General features: G+C 42.2%; 1 protein-coding gene across 1 annotated transcript in view; it reads right to left on the bottom strand.

The window, feature by feature from the left end:
* Window positions 1–249: 249 nt before the first annotated feature.
* LOC126483606 (transportin-1) overlaps window positions 250–9,382 on the bottom strand; it is a 160,505-nt gene continuing 151,372 nt past the window's right edge. The window contains exon 20 of the mRNA XM_050106641.1: window positions 250–397. The gene's annotated coding sequence lies outside the window, so the exon portion shown is untranslated. The remainder of the gene's footprint in view (window positions 398–9,382) is intronic.

Here is a 9,382-nt window from a genome sequence, read left to right as displayed (position 1 = left end):
TAAAGTACAGTTACTTTAATTTTTAGATGTTAACCTAATTCCACTTCTAGAACTGTCTGACATCCCACAAAATTCCAGTAGCGACTGAAAAATTTCCCTATTTTAAACATGTTAAAGCATAAAAAGTGACAACAAGAAAGAACGGAATTTAAACATAAAAAGACCATTACACTGAACTTTGAGAACCCGCTGGCCCTAGCTTCGCGCCCCTTCCCCTGCCCCCTCCCTCCCCGCCGGCCCACCCCCCACCCCCCTGCAGCTCGAGGCCGGGTGCCGCCATGTTCGAATTGCGGCGCAATCCAGGTGTGATGCGGGCCGTGGAGCATCAGCCGAAGCATGCCACTCTGCCGGTAAAGTGGTTTCACCCACCCCCCCTCGCTGCTCCCCCGTGCACCACCTGCAACAGAGAAGATGTCAAAAATACTGTTCCCCTGGGTACAAAACAATAAAATATAGAACTGACATAAAAACTTTTTTACTGATTGGAAATTAAGACTCTGCATTACATTCTGCTGGGTTTGTCTATTGTTTGCACTTACAAGCATGTGACTATGATTTCCACCTTTGTGTACATTATTGATGGCTGTCTTGTTATAAAAATATGATTTAAGGGAAGACACCTTGTGCTGTCTGCACCAAAGCCACCACTTGTTTCTGTATAATTTTTACGAATGTGAGAAGCAGAAACAGTGTAGGGGGTGGAAAACAAAAACGGTGATGTTGCAATGTGTTCTCTTTATTGAAAGTCTCTTCGGGTTTCTTCACTGCTTCTTCTGATGAGTCCCACTGAGAACAGATGCAAGGCTGCAAATCAATGTCCAATATAGGCCTCAGTGCCGTGTGCCGCCCATCACAGTTACTGCCCTCAAAGACTGGGAACGTGGTGCTGTCCTTGGTAGAACAATGGCAGCGACATATATTGCACTCTGAGATGATTTTCGAACACTCGGACTCATCACACTGAAGAATGTTCTGTTTTGATGTACGATAGTATAGGCTTCCACGTCCTGCTAAAAGGAAACCCATTGTGTCTATTAATTAAATTATCCTCCAACCTAATTCCAAATGCCTCTTTATAGAGACTGTTCCAAAAACTGGAAGTGTTGGCAACTATCACAGTCAAATTTCATACTCTGTCCCTCTTTTAAGCAACGTTCTGCTACCACTGATTTTTCCGTCTGTTGTAGCCTCTTATCACGGCGATGTTCCACGCACCTGTCATGAAGTGTGCGAATCAAATGGCCGATTTAAGCCTTCCCACATCGATAAGTAATTTTGTATACACCAGGCTTCCTAAGCCCCAAATCATCTTTCACAATGCTAAGTAATGCTCTAATCTTTGAAGGTGGATGGAACATACTCTTAATGTTAAATTTTCTCAAAATTCTTCCAATCTTAACTGATATGCCCCAAGGCCATCGATCCATGCTCCTCTTCATGCACCTCTTCTGATGGTCCAAACTCCATGGCCTGAAGAATCTGATTCTCCAAGTATCCATGTTCCTTATGAAACAGTCATCAAATGCACAAGTTCATGGGCTAAACCGTCCATGTCAGAAGTGCAATATGCTCTGCGTAGAAATCCTCAGGATGTCCCAGAGTACCATCTGGTTTGTTGTAAACCATAATGTCCAAGAATGGAATCATCCCATCACTTTCAACCTCCATGATCAAGTTAACGCTGGGGTGAAGACAGTTAAAGTGGTACAAAAATCTGTTGAGAGCATCACGTCCATGGCGCCAGACGGAAAACATATAATCTACATACTTCCATCTGCATGTTGGTTGCAGTTGAAGTCCTCAGTGCCATTTCCTCAAAGTCCTCCATAAATAAATTGGTGAATATGGGTGATAAATGACTATCCACAGCTACTCCATCATTCTGCTAAAAATAGGTTGCCATTAAATAAAAATGTCCATGACATGTCTCCACACTATCCTTTCTTTCAGGAGTGCTACTTCTGCAAGGTTTGCAGGAGATCTTCTGTGAAGTTTGGAAGGTAGGAGACAAGGTACTGGCAGAATTAAAGCTGTGAGGATGGGGCGTGAGTCTTGCTTGGGTAGCTCAGATGGTAGAGCACTTGCCCGCGAAAGGCAAAGGTCCCGAGTTCGAGTCTTGGTCCAGCACACAGTTTTAATCTGCCAGGAAGTTTCAAGAATGGATAGCTTTGAGAGATGAAATACTGAAGGGAGCAGAGGGTCAAGTAGGTAATAAGATGAGGGCTAGTAGAAATCCTTGGGTAACAGAAGAGATATTGAATTTAATTGATGAAAAGAGAAAATATAAAAATGCAGTAAATGAAGCAGGCAAAAAGGAATACAAACATCTCAAAAATGAGATCGACAAGAAGTGCAAAATGGCTAAGGAGGGCTGGAGGGAGGACAAATGTAAGGATGTCTAAGCATATATCACTAGGAGTAAGATAGATACTGCTGAGAGGAAAATTACAGAGACCTTTTGGAGAAAAGAGAACCACCTGTATGAATATCAAGAGCTCAGATGAAATACCAGTCCTAAGCACAGAAGAGAAAGCAGAAAGCCGGAAGGAGCATATGGAGGGTCTATACAAGGGCGACTTACTTGAGGGCAATATTGTGGAAATGGAAGAGGACGTAGATGAAGATGAAATGTGAGGTATGCTACGGTGTGATGAGTTTGACAGAGCACTGAAAGACCTGAGTCTAAACAAGGCCCCAGGAGTAGACAACATTCCATTAGAACTATCGATAGCCTTGGGAGAGCCAGCCCTGATAAAACTGTACCATCTGGTGGGCAAGATGTATGAGACAGGTGAAATACCTTAAGACTTTAAGAAGAGTATAATAATTCCAATCCCAAAGAAAGCAGGTGTTGACAGGTGTGACAATTACCGAACTATCAGTTTAATAAGTCACGGTTTCAAAATACTAACACGAATTGCTTACAGTCAAATGGAAAAACTGGTACAAGCCAACCTTGGGGAAGATCAGTTTGTTTTTTGCAGAAATGTTTGAACATGCAAGGCAATATGACCCTAAGACTTATCTTAGCAGATTTATCATGGAAAGGCAAACCTACGTTTCTAGCATTTGTAGACTTTGAGAAAGCTTTTTACGATGTTAACTGCAATACTCTCTTTCAAATTCTGAAGGTGGCAGGGGTAAAATACAGGAAGCGAAAGGCTATTTACAATTTGTACTGATGGCAATTATAAGAATCGAGGGGCATCAAAGGGAAGCAGCGGTTGGGAAGGGAATGAGGCAGGGTTGTAGCCTGTCCCGTATGTTAATCTGTATATTGAGCAAGCAGTAAAGGAAACAAAAGAAAAATTTGGATTAAGAATTAAAATCCATGGCAAAAAAAATAAAAACTTTGAGGTTTGCCAATGACATTGTAATTCTGTCAGACAGAGCAAAGGACCTGGAAGAGCAGTTGAACGGAATGGACAATCTCTTGAATGGAGGATATAAGATGAACATCAACAAAAGGAAAACGAGGATAATGAATGTAGTTGAATTAAATCAGGTGATGTTGAGGGAATTAGATTAGGATATGAGACACTTAAAGTAGTAAACGAGTTTTGCTATTTGGGGAGCAACTGATGATGGCGGAAGTAGGGAGGATATAAAACGTAGACTGGTTATGGTAAGGAAGGCGTTTCTGAAGAAGAGAAATTTGTTAACATCGAATACAGATTTAAGTGTCAGGAAGTTGTTTCTGAAAGTATTTGTATGGAGTGTAGCCATGTATGGAAGTGAATCATGGACGATCAACAGTTTAGACACGAAAAGAATAGAATAGAATAGAATCTTTCAATGCGGAAGATTAGATGGGTAGATCATGTAACTAATGAGGAGGCACTGAATAGAACTGGGGAGAAGAAGAATTTGTGGCACAACTTGACTAGAAGAAGGGATCAGTTGATAGGACACATTCTGAAGCATCAAGGGATCACCAATTTAGTATTCAAGGGAATTGTGGAGGGCAAAAATCATAGAGGGAGACCAAGAGATGAATATGTTAAGCAGATTCAGAAGGATGTAGGTTGCAGTAGTTATCCAGAGATGGAGAGGCCTGCACAGGATGGAGTAGCATGGAGAGCTGCATTAAACCAGTCTCTGGACTAAAGGTAACAACAACAACAACAACAACCAGAACAACAACAATCTGGGTGGAATGGCGGCACCAAGATGAAGTTTCTTATGTAAATCTTTGGACAATGAGCTCCTTTTCAAAAGTGAAAGTTTCTTGGGCTTAATCCCTTCTGTGGGGTCACTACATAGTCTTCCGTAAGCCAGGTCGTCGGGTAGTAAATCCATTTTAAGGAAGTAATCATCCCATGTCATTACAACTGTGCCATTCCCCTTGTCAGCTGGTAAAACTACTACAACATCATAATTCCTGACTGAACAAATGGTTACTCTCTGTGGAAGAGATGTCATCTCGTGGTGGTTGAGCCCGATGTAGCATGTGGGTCACTTCTTGCCTTCTTTCTTCCACCTGGTCCTGTGAATAGTGGCGCATATACGGTATGGAGGCCCATATAGGATGTCGATTTACAGTCTGGCATCAGTTCTCAGTGAGACTTATCAGCAGAAGCAGCATTCTCCTGAAGATGGCAAACAGTTGGATTGACGAAATATTGAAGTGAGCTGATTTTAGAATCCAGTAGGAAACTAAGAGACTTTCAAGACTTATTATGCCAGGAAAGCCTAATGTTCTCTTTCTATCTGTGTAGATCACCACTCAACTACTTTCTCAGAAAGTTAAGAAAAGTTTTCATCAGTCTCAAGGTTGGTCTGAACACTATGTTGCTGTACTAAACATAGCCCTATTGGAGGTGGCACGCCACTGCCTTCCTCTAACCTATGAACTGACTGACATACAAAAAGTAACTGGCTGGTAACTTAAAAATGAAAATGAAAGACTCTGAAATATCCAACTGCTCCTGTTCATCTGTGCTAGGCATAACAACTCTTCTGTAAACAGCTTTCAACTGAAGAAATCTGTGCACTGTAAAATGTTTTGGGAGTTTTACCAGTTTGAACACACAAATCAAAATTTCTAGGTACCAACTTCAAGACCAAATAATCAAAGTTCCTGAACAATTCTCAGTTTCAAAATAATAATTGAGCCTCAGAAATAGGCAATTATGATTAATTTTGTTTCACTGACATAACGTATGTTGGGTTTCTAATTTTTGTATAAATAAGTATTACAGCCACTAAAACCTTTGAATATGTGTGTGTGTGTGTGTGTGTGTGTGTGTGTGTGTCAGCACATTAATTTATCTGGCCTTAAGTTTCAAAGTAAAGAAACCTAAGCACTTTATTCGTTTTAAGCTTTCCGTACATATTTTCCACCCCCCTCTTCGATCACAGATTTGGAAACGCATGGGAAAAGTCAAAAATATATTTTTTTAAAATTTTTTTCCATTGTGTTTAATACAAGTATCGAAGTAATTTCACCTTTAGTCTCCCATTATCTATAGTTAATAGCTTTTTCACACAATAAGCGTGGAACTTGACAACTTATTGTGATGTATTGCATGCTCTGTATTTGTATTTTGTTTCTCTTGAATCAAACTGTGCATTTACAGGCTGGAGGTGCTTTCTTTAAGCATGCACATGCTATCATACTTTGAGAAACACCTCACAGTAAATCATGGATTTGTTATCAGAGCACCTTCCCCTGACAGCCTTCCTCAGTCCTGTGTCAGAAGCTTGAAGTTCTCTTACCAGAGATGGACAAAATTTAACTATTGGAATTTTTTCACCTTTGTTACTACTTCATTCCCATCCCAAATGCACCTTCATGAATGTTGCCACTTTCCCCCAAGTTGTTATAGTCAGTTTTTCATTGCAGCACCTGTATACGAAGTAAAAGCTGCAAAGCACAAAACATTTTATTCCAAACTGAATGTGATAGAATATACTGTATGAAAGACAACTGCCGTTTTAACAACAATAAGCTTGTGATAAGGATGAAACATGCTGTGGAATGTCGTGAAACTTCAAATAGGAATGAAAGAATACTGTTCCTAAAATCTCCAATGCAAAGAATATGACTGATATGCTTCGGTATATAATCTATTGGTTTCATCTGCTGAAGATTCAATCATATTTGTTAACATTACAACCACCTACTTAGTAGTGTGTTGGTTTACCTCTAGAACAAAATACAGCAGTAATTGTATGTGATGTGGATTTGACAAATCCTTGGCAAGTTTCTGCAAATAAGTGGCCCCAGATATCTATGCTCTGTCAAGAAAATCCTGAAAATATGGACTGGTGGTCTCTGGGCACCGAGCTGGCACCTGATAGCATCTGAGATGTGTTCCACTGGGTATGCATTAAGCGAATTTAGTGGAAAGACACCGACTTGCATTCACAATCATGCTCCTCAAACCATTGTAGCACCAATTTGGCCTTGTGACAAGGACATTTAACCTGTTCAAAAATGTCAACCCTTTCTGGGAACATAGCGAGCATTAAGGTATGCACATGGTAAGCAATAAAGTTCATATAGTCTTTAGCTGTCAGTTTTGATTACTATCGCATATGCCATGGAAATGCAGGTGCATGCCCCTGTGGCATAATACTACTCCTAATGGTCTTTATCTGGGGTGTGGTGCACATTTCAAGCAGATGTCCCCTGGATACATAGCCAGCCACAAGCGTTTACTTGGTATAACAAGAAATGTGATTCACCCAACCAAGCCACTCGTTCCACTGACACAGGATCCAACTTATACGATCCCACGAATCCTGCCATCAAAGTTATGTCGTTGGTTCAATATGGAAACACGTATGGGCCATCTGCTACAGAGGCCTGTGATCAACAATGCAAGGTAAACAATGTTCCGCGACACTTGTGACTGCACCAACATTTCTTTGTGTCACAAGATTTTACAGATCATTACTTATACTGTTTACAGAGGTAGCAAGCCTCAAACCTGAGGCCAGGACATCCAACATGCTGTTGCCTATTAACTGTTTGTGTCCTTCAGCCACTTTCCACAGATGAATACGACAGTAATATGTGAACAACTGTTCATTAGCTGCTTGTTACCAGGTGCTTGGCTGTATTAATCTGCTCTACATCGCCAGTATAATAAATCGCCATTCATCTCTGCTCTGCTTACAAACTTTTCTTACTGCATCGCATGTCTGCAATGCTACCAGGCGCCATTTGTTCAGTCTTGTCATGTGCAGTGGTCATTGTTTTGGCTCAACTGCTTATGTGATGATATGCAAGACACAAGGAAATACCAACTCAAGAAAATTTTCACAGCTTTTGTCACATGGAGGTAACTGGACTTGAAACTAACAAGTAGGAACACAAAAATTTCACAAAAACAATGATGCGGGACTGGCATTTTTGTGAAATAATGTGAGATTGGTGATTTTAATGAAATACTGTGAAGTTTGTTCTTTTCTCATATAAAAAACAACCCACTAAATGGGTTATGATGCGACGTCAAAAACAGCCTGAAATTTGAAAAGACAAAAAATTCTGAAATTATTTAAATGGCGTAATGACTATGACAGCATCTGTACAATATGGTTATTAGATGAATTTCAATTGCTAAGAAAGGATCCTGCACCAGGATATTAAACCCAATGTTGTATATTGAGGCATTCACAGTGACAGCTGTGCTAAAGCAGTAACAGCAAACAAGTTTATTACACAGTGCAGCCACTCTTTGCCTTCTATAGCTGAACATTTCACATCTGCCTTTTATCCAACACTAGGTCTACATCAAATGATAGTAATTCATTTTCCTATCCAGTAATGTGTACAGGTGTGCAGAACACATATGGAACATGTTGACTTGCGACTGCAGCAACAATGTCATTCAATAACTCACACTTACTTTTGAAAGAAAGCACATATTAGCTTCACTCTCAATGTCCACTTTCAGCTAACTTCGGTCACAACAATCTATCACATTTTTTCAATACAACATTTGTAAATCAAATGCACATGCTTAAATGATAATTTGTTGGTGTCTGCGACCAATCATGGGAAAGTATGTACATAATTATGATGCTGAGATATTACAATCTGTTACTTTAGATTATCCATCTTGAACTGACTGCAATTTAATTAAAAAGAGTTACACCAGACACGTTTTGCTTATATTTGTAAAGCATCATCCATGGTTATTGGAGTTTCTTTACATATTTCGCTCCTGGTAGTGCGGAATGAGAAACAGGTTAAGAAAGTGAAGTGCAAATAATGCAGTGCAGAAAACAATGCAGAATGGCAAAAACTGCCCACAACTGATAGCAAGGAGGGAAGGAGCAGAATACGTCAAGAAACGCCAGTAATCACAAATGACACTACATAAATAAAAGCTAAATGTGGCTGGCGTAATTCTTTTTAATTAAATTGTAATCAGCCCAAGACAGATAATCTATAGTAACAGATTTTAACAGCTGCTGTGGAAGACAGCCATGCAAACAAACATATTAAGATATTACATTACAATATAGAAGGGTGGGAGAGTTTGAGAAGAGGGAGGAGCGGGAAGGGGCAGGGAAAGGGAGGGGGGTGCGAGCAGGAGGGGGGGGGGGAGAGGATGAATGGAGTGGGAAGGGAAGGGGAGTGGGTTACACCAAAGGAATAGAGTGGGAGTGGAAGGGAAAGGGAGGGGAAGGGAGTGGAAGGGAAAGGGAGTGGAAGGGAAAGGGAGGGGAAGAGAAGGGAAGGGAGTGGAAGTGGAAGGGAAAGGAAGGGAGTGAAAGAGTGGGAGTGGAAGTGGAAGGGAAAGGAAGGGAGTGAAAGAGTGGGAGTGGAAGGGAAGGGAAGGGAAGGGAACGGGAAGAGTGTGGGAGTGGAAGGGAAGGGAAGGGAAGGGAACGGGAAGAGTGTGGGAGTGGAAGGGAAGGGAAGAGTGGGAGTGGAAGGGAAGGGAAGAGTGGGAGTGGAAGGGAAGGGAAGAGTGGGAGTGGCCGGGAGGGGGAGGGAGTGACCGGGAGAGTGATGGGAAGGGAGGGTGAGGGAGAGTGATGGGAAGGGAGGGTGAGGGAGGGGAGGGGAGTGGAAGAGAGTGGATGGGAGGGGAGGGGAAGAGAGTGGGAGGGAGGGGAGGGGAAGAGAGTGGGAGGGAGGGGAGGGGAAGAGAGTGGGAGGGAGGGGAGGGGAAGAGAGTGGGAGGGGAAGAGAGTGGGAGGGAGGGGAGGGGAAGAGAGTGGGAGGGGAAGAGAGTGGGAGGGAGGGGAGGGGAAGAGAGTGGGAGGGAGGGGAGGGGAAGAGAGTGGGAGGGAGGGGAGGGGAAGAGAGTGGGAGGGAGGGGAGGGGAAGAGAGTGGGAGGGAGGGGAGGGGAAGAGAGTGGGAGGGAGGGGAGGGGAAGAGAGTGGGAGGGAGGGGAGGGGAAGAGAGTGGGAGGGAGGGGA

This window comes from Schistocerca serialis, chromosome 6 (genome assembly GCF_023864345.2).
Source record: "Schistocerca serialis cubense isolate TAMUIC-IGC-003099 chromosome 6, iqSchSeri2.2, whole genome shotgun sequence".
NCBI classification, from domain to species: Eukaryota; Metazoa; Arthropoda; class Insecta; order Orthoptera; family Acrididae; genus Schistocerca; species Schistocerca serialis.
The sequence above is the reverse complement of the archived record's forward strand: the minus strand, read 5'-3'. Positions and strand labels throughout refer to the sequence as shown.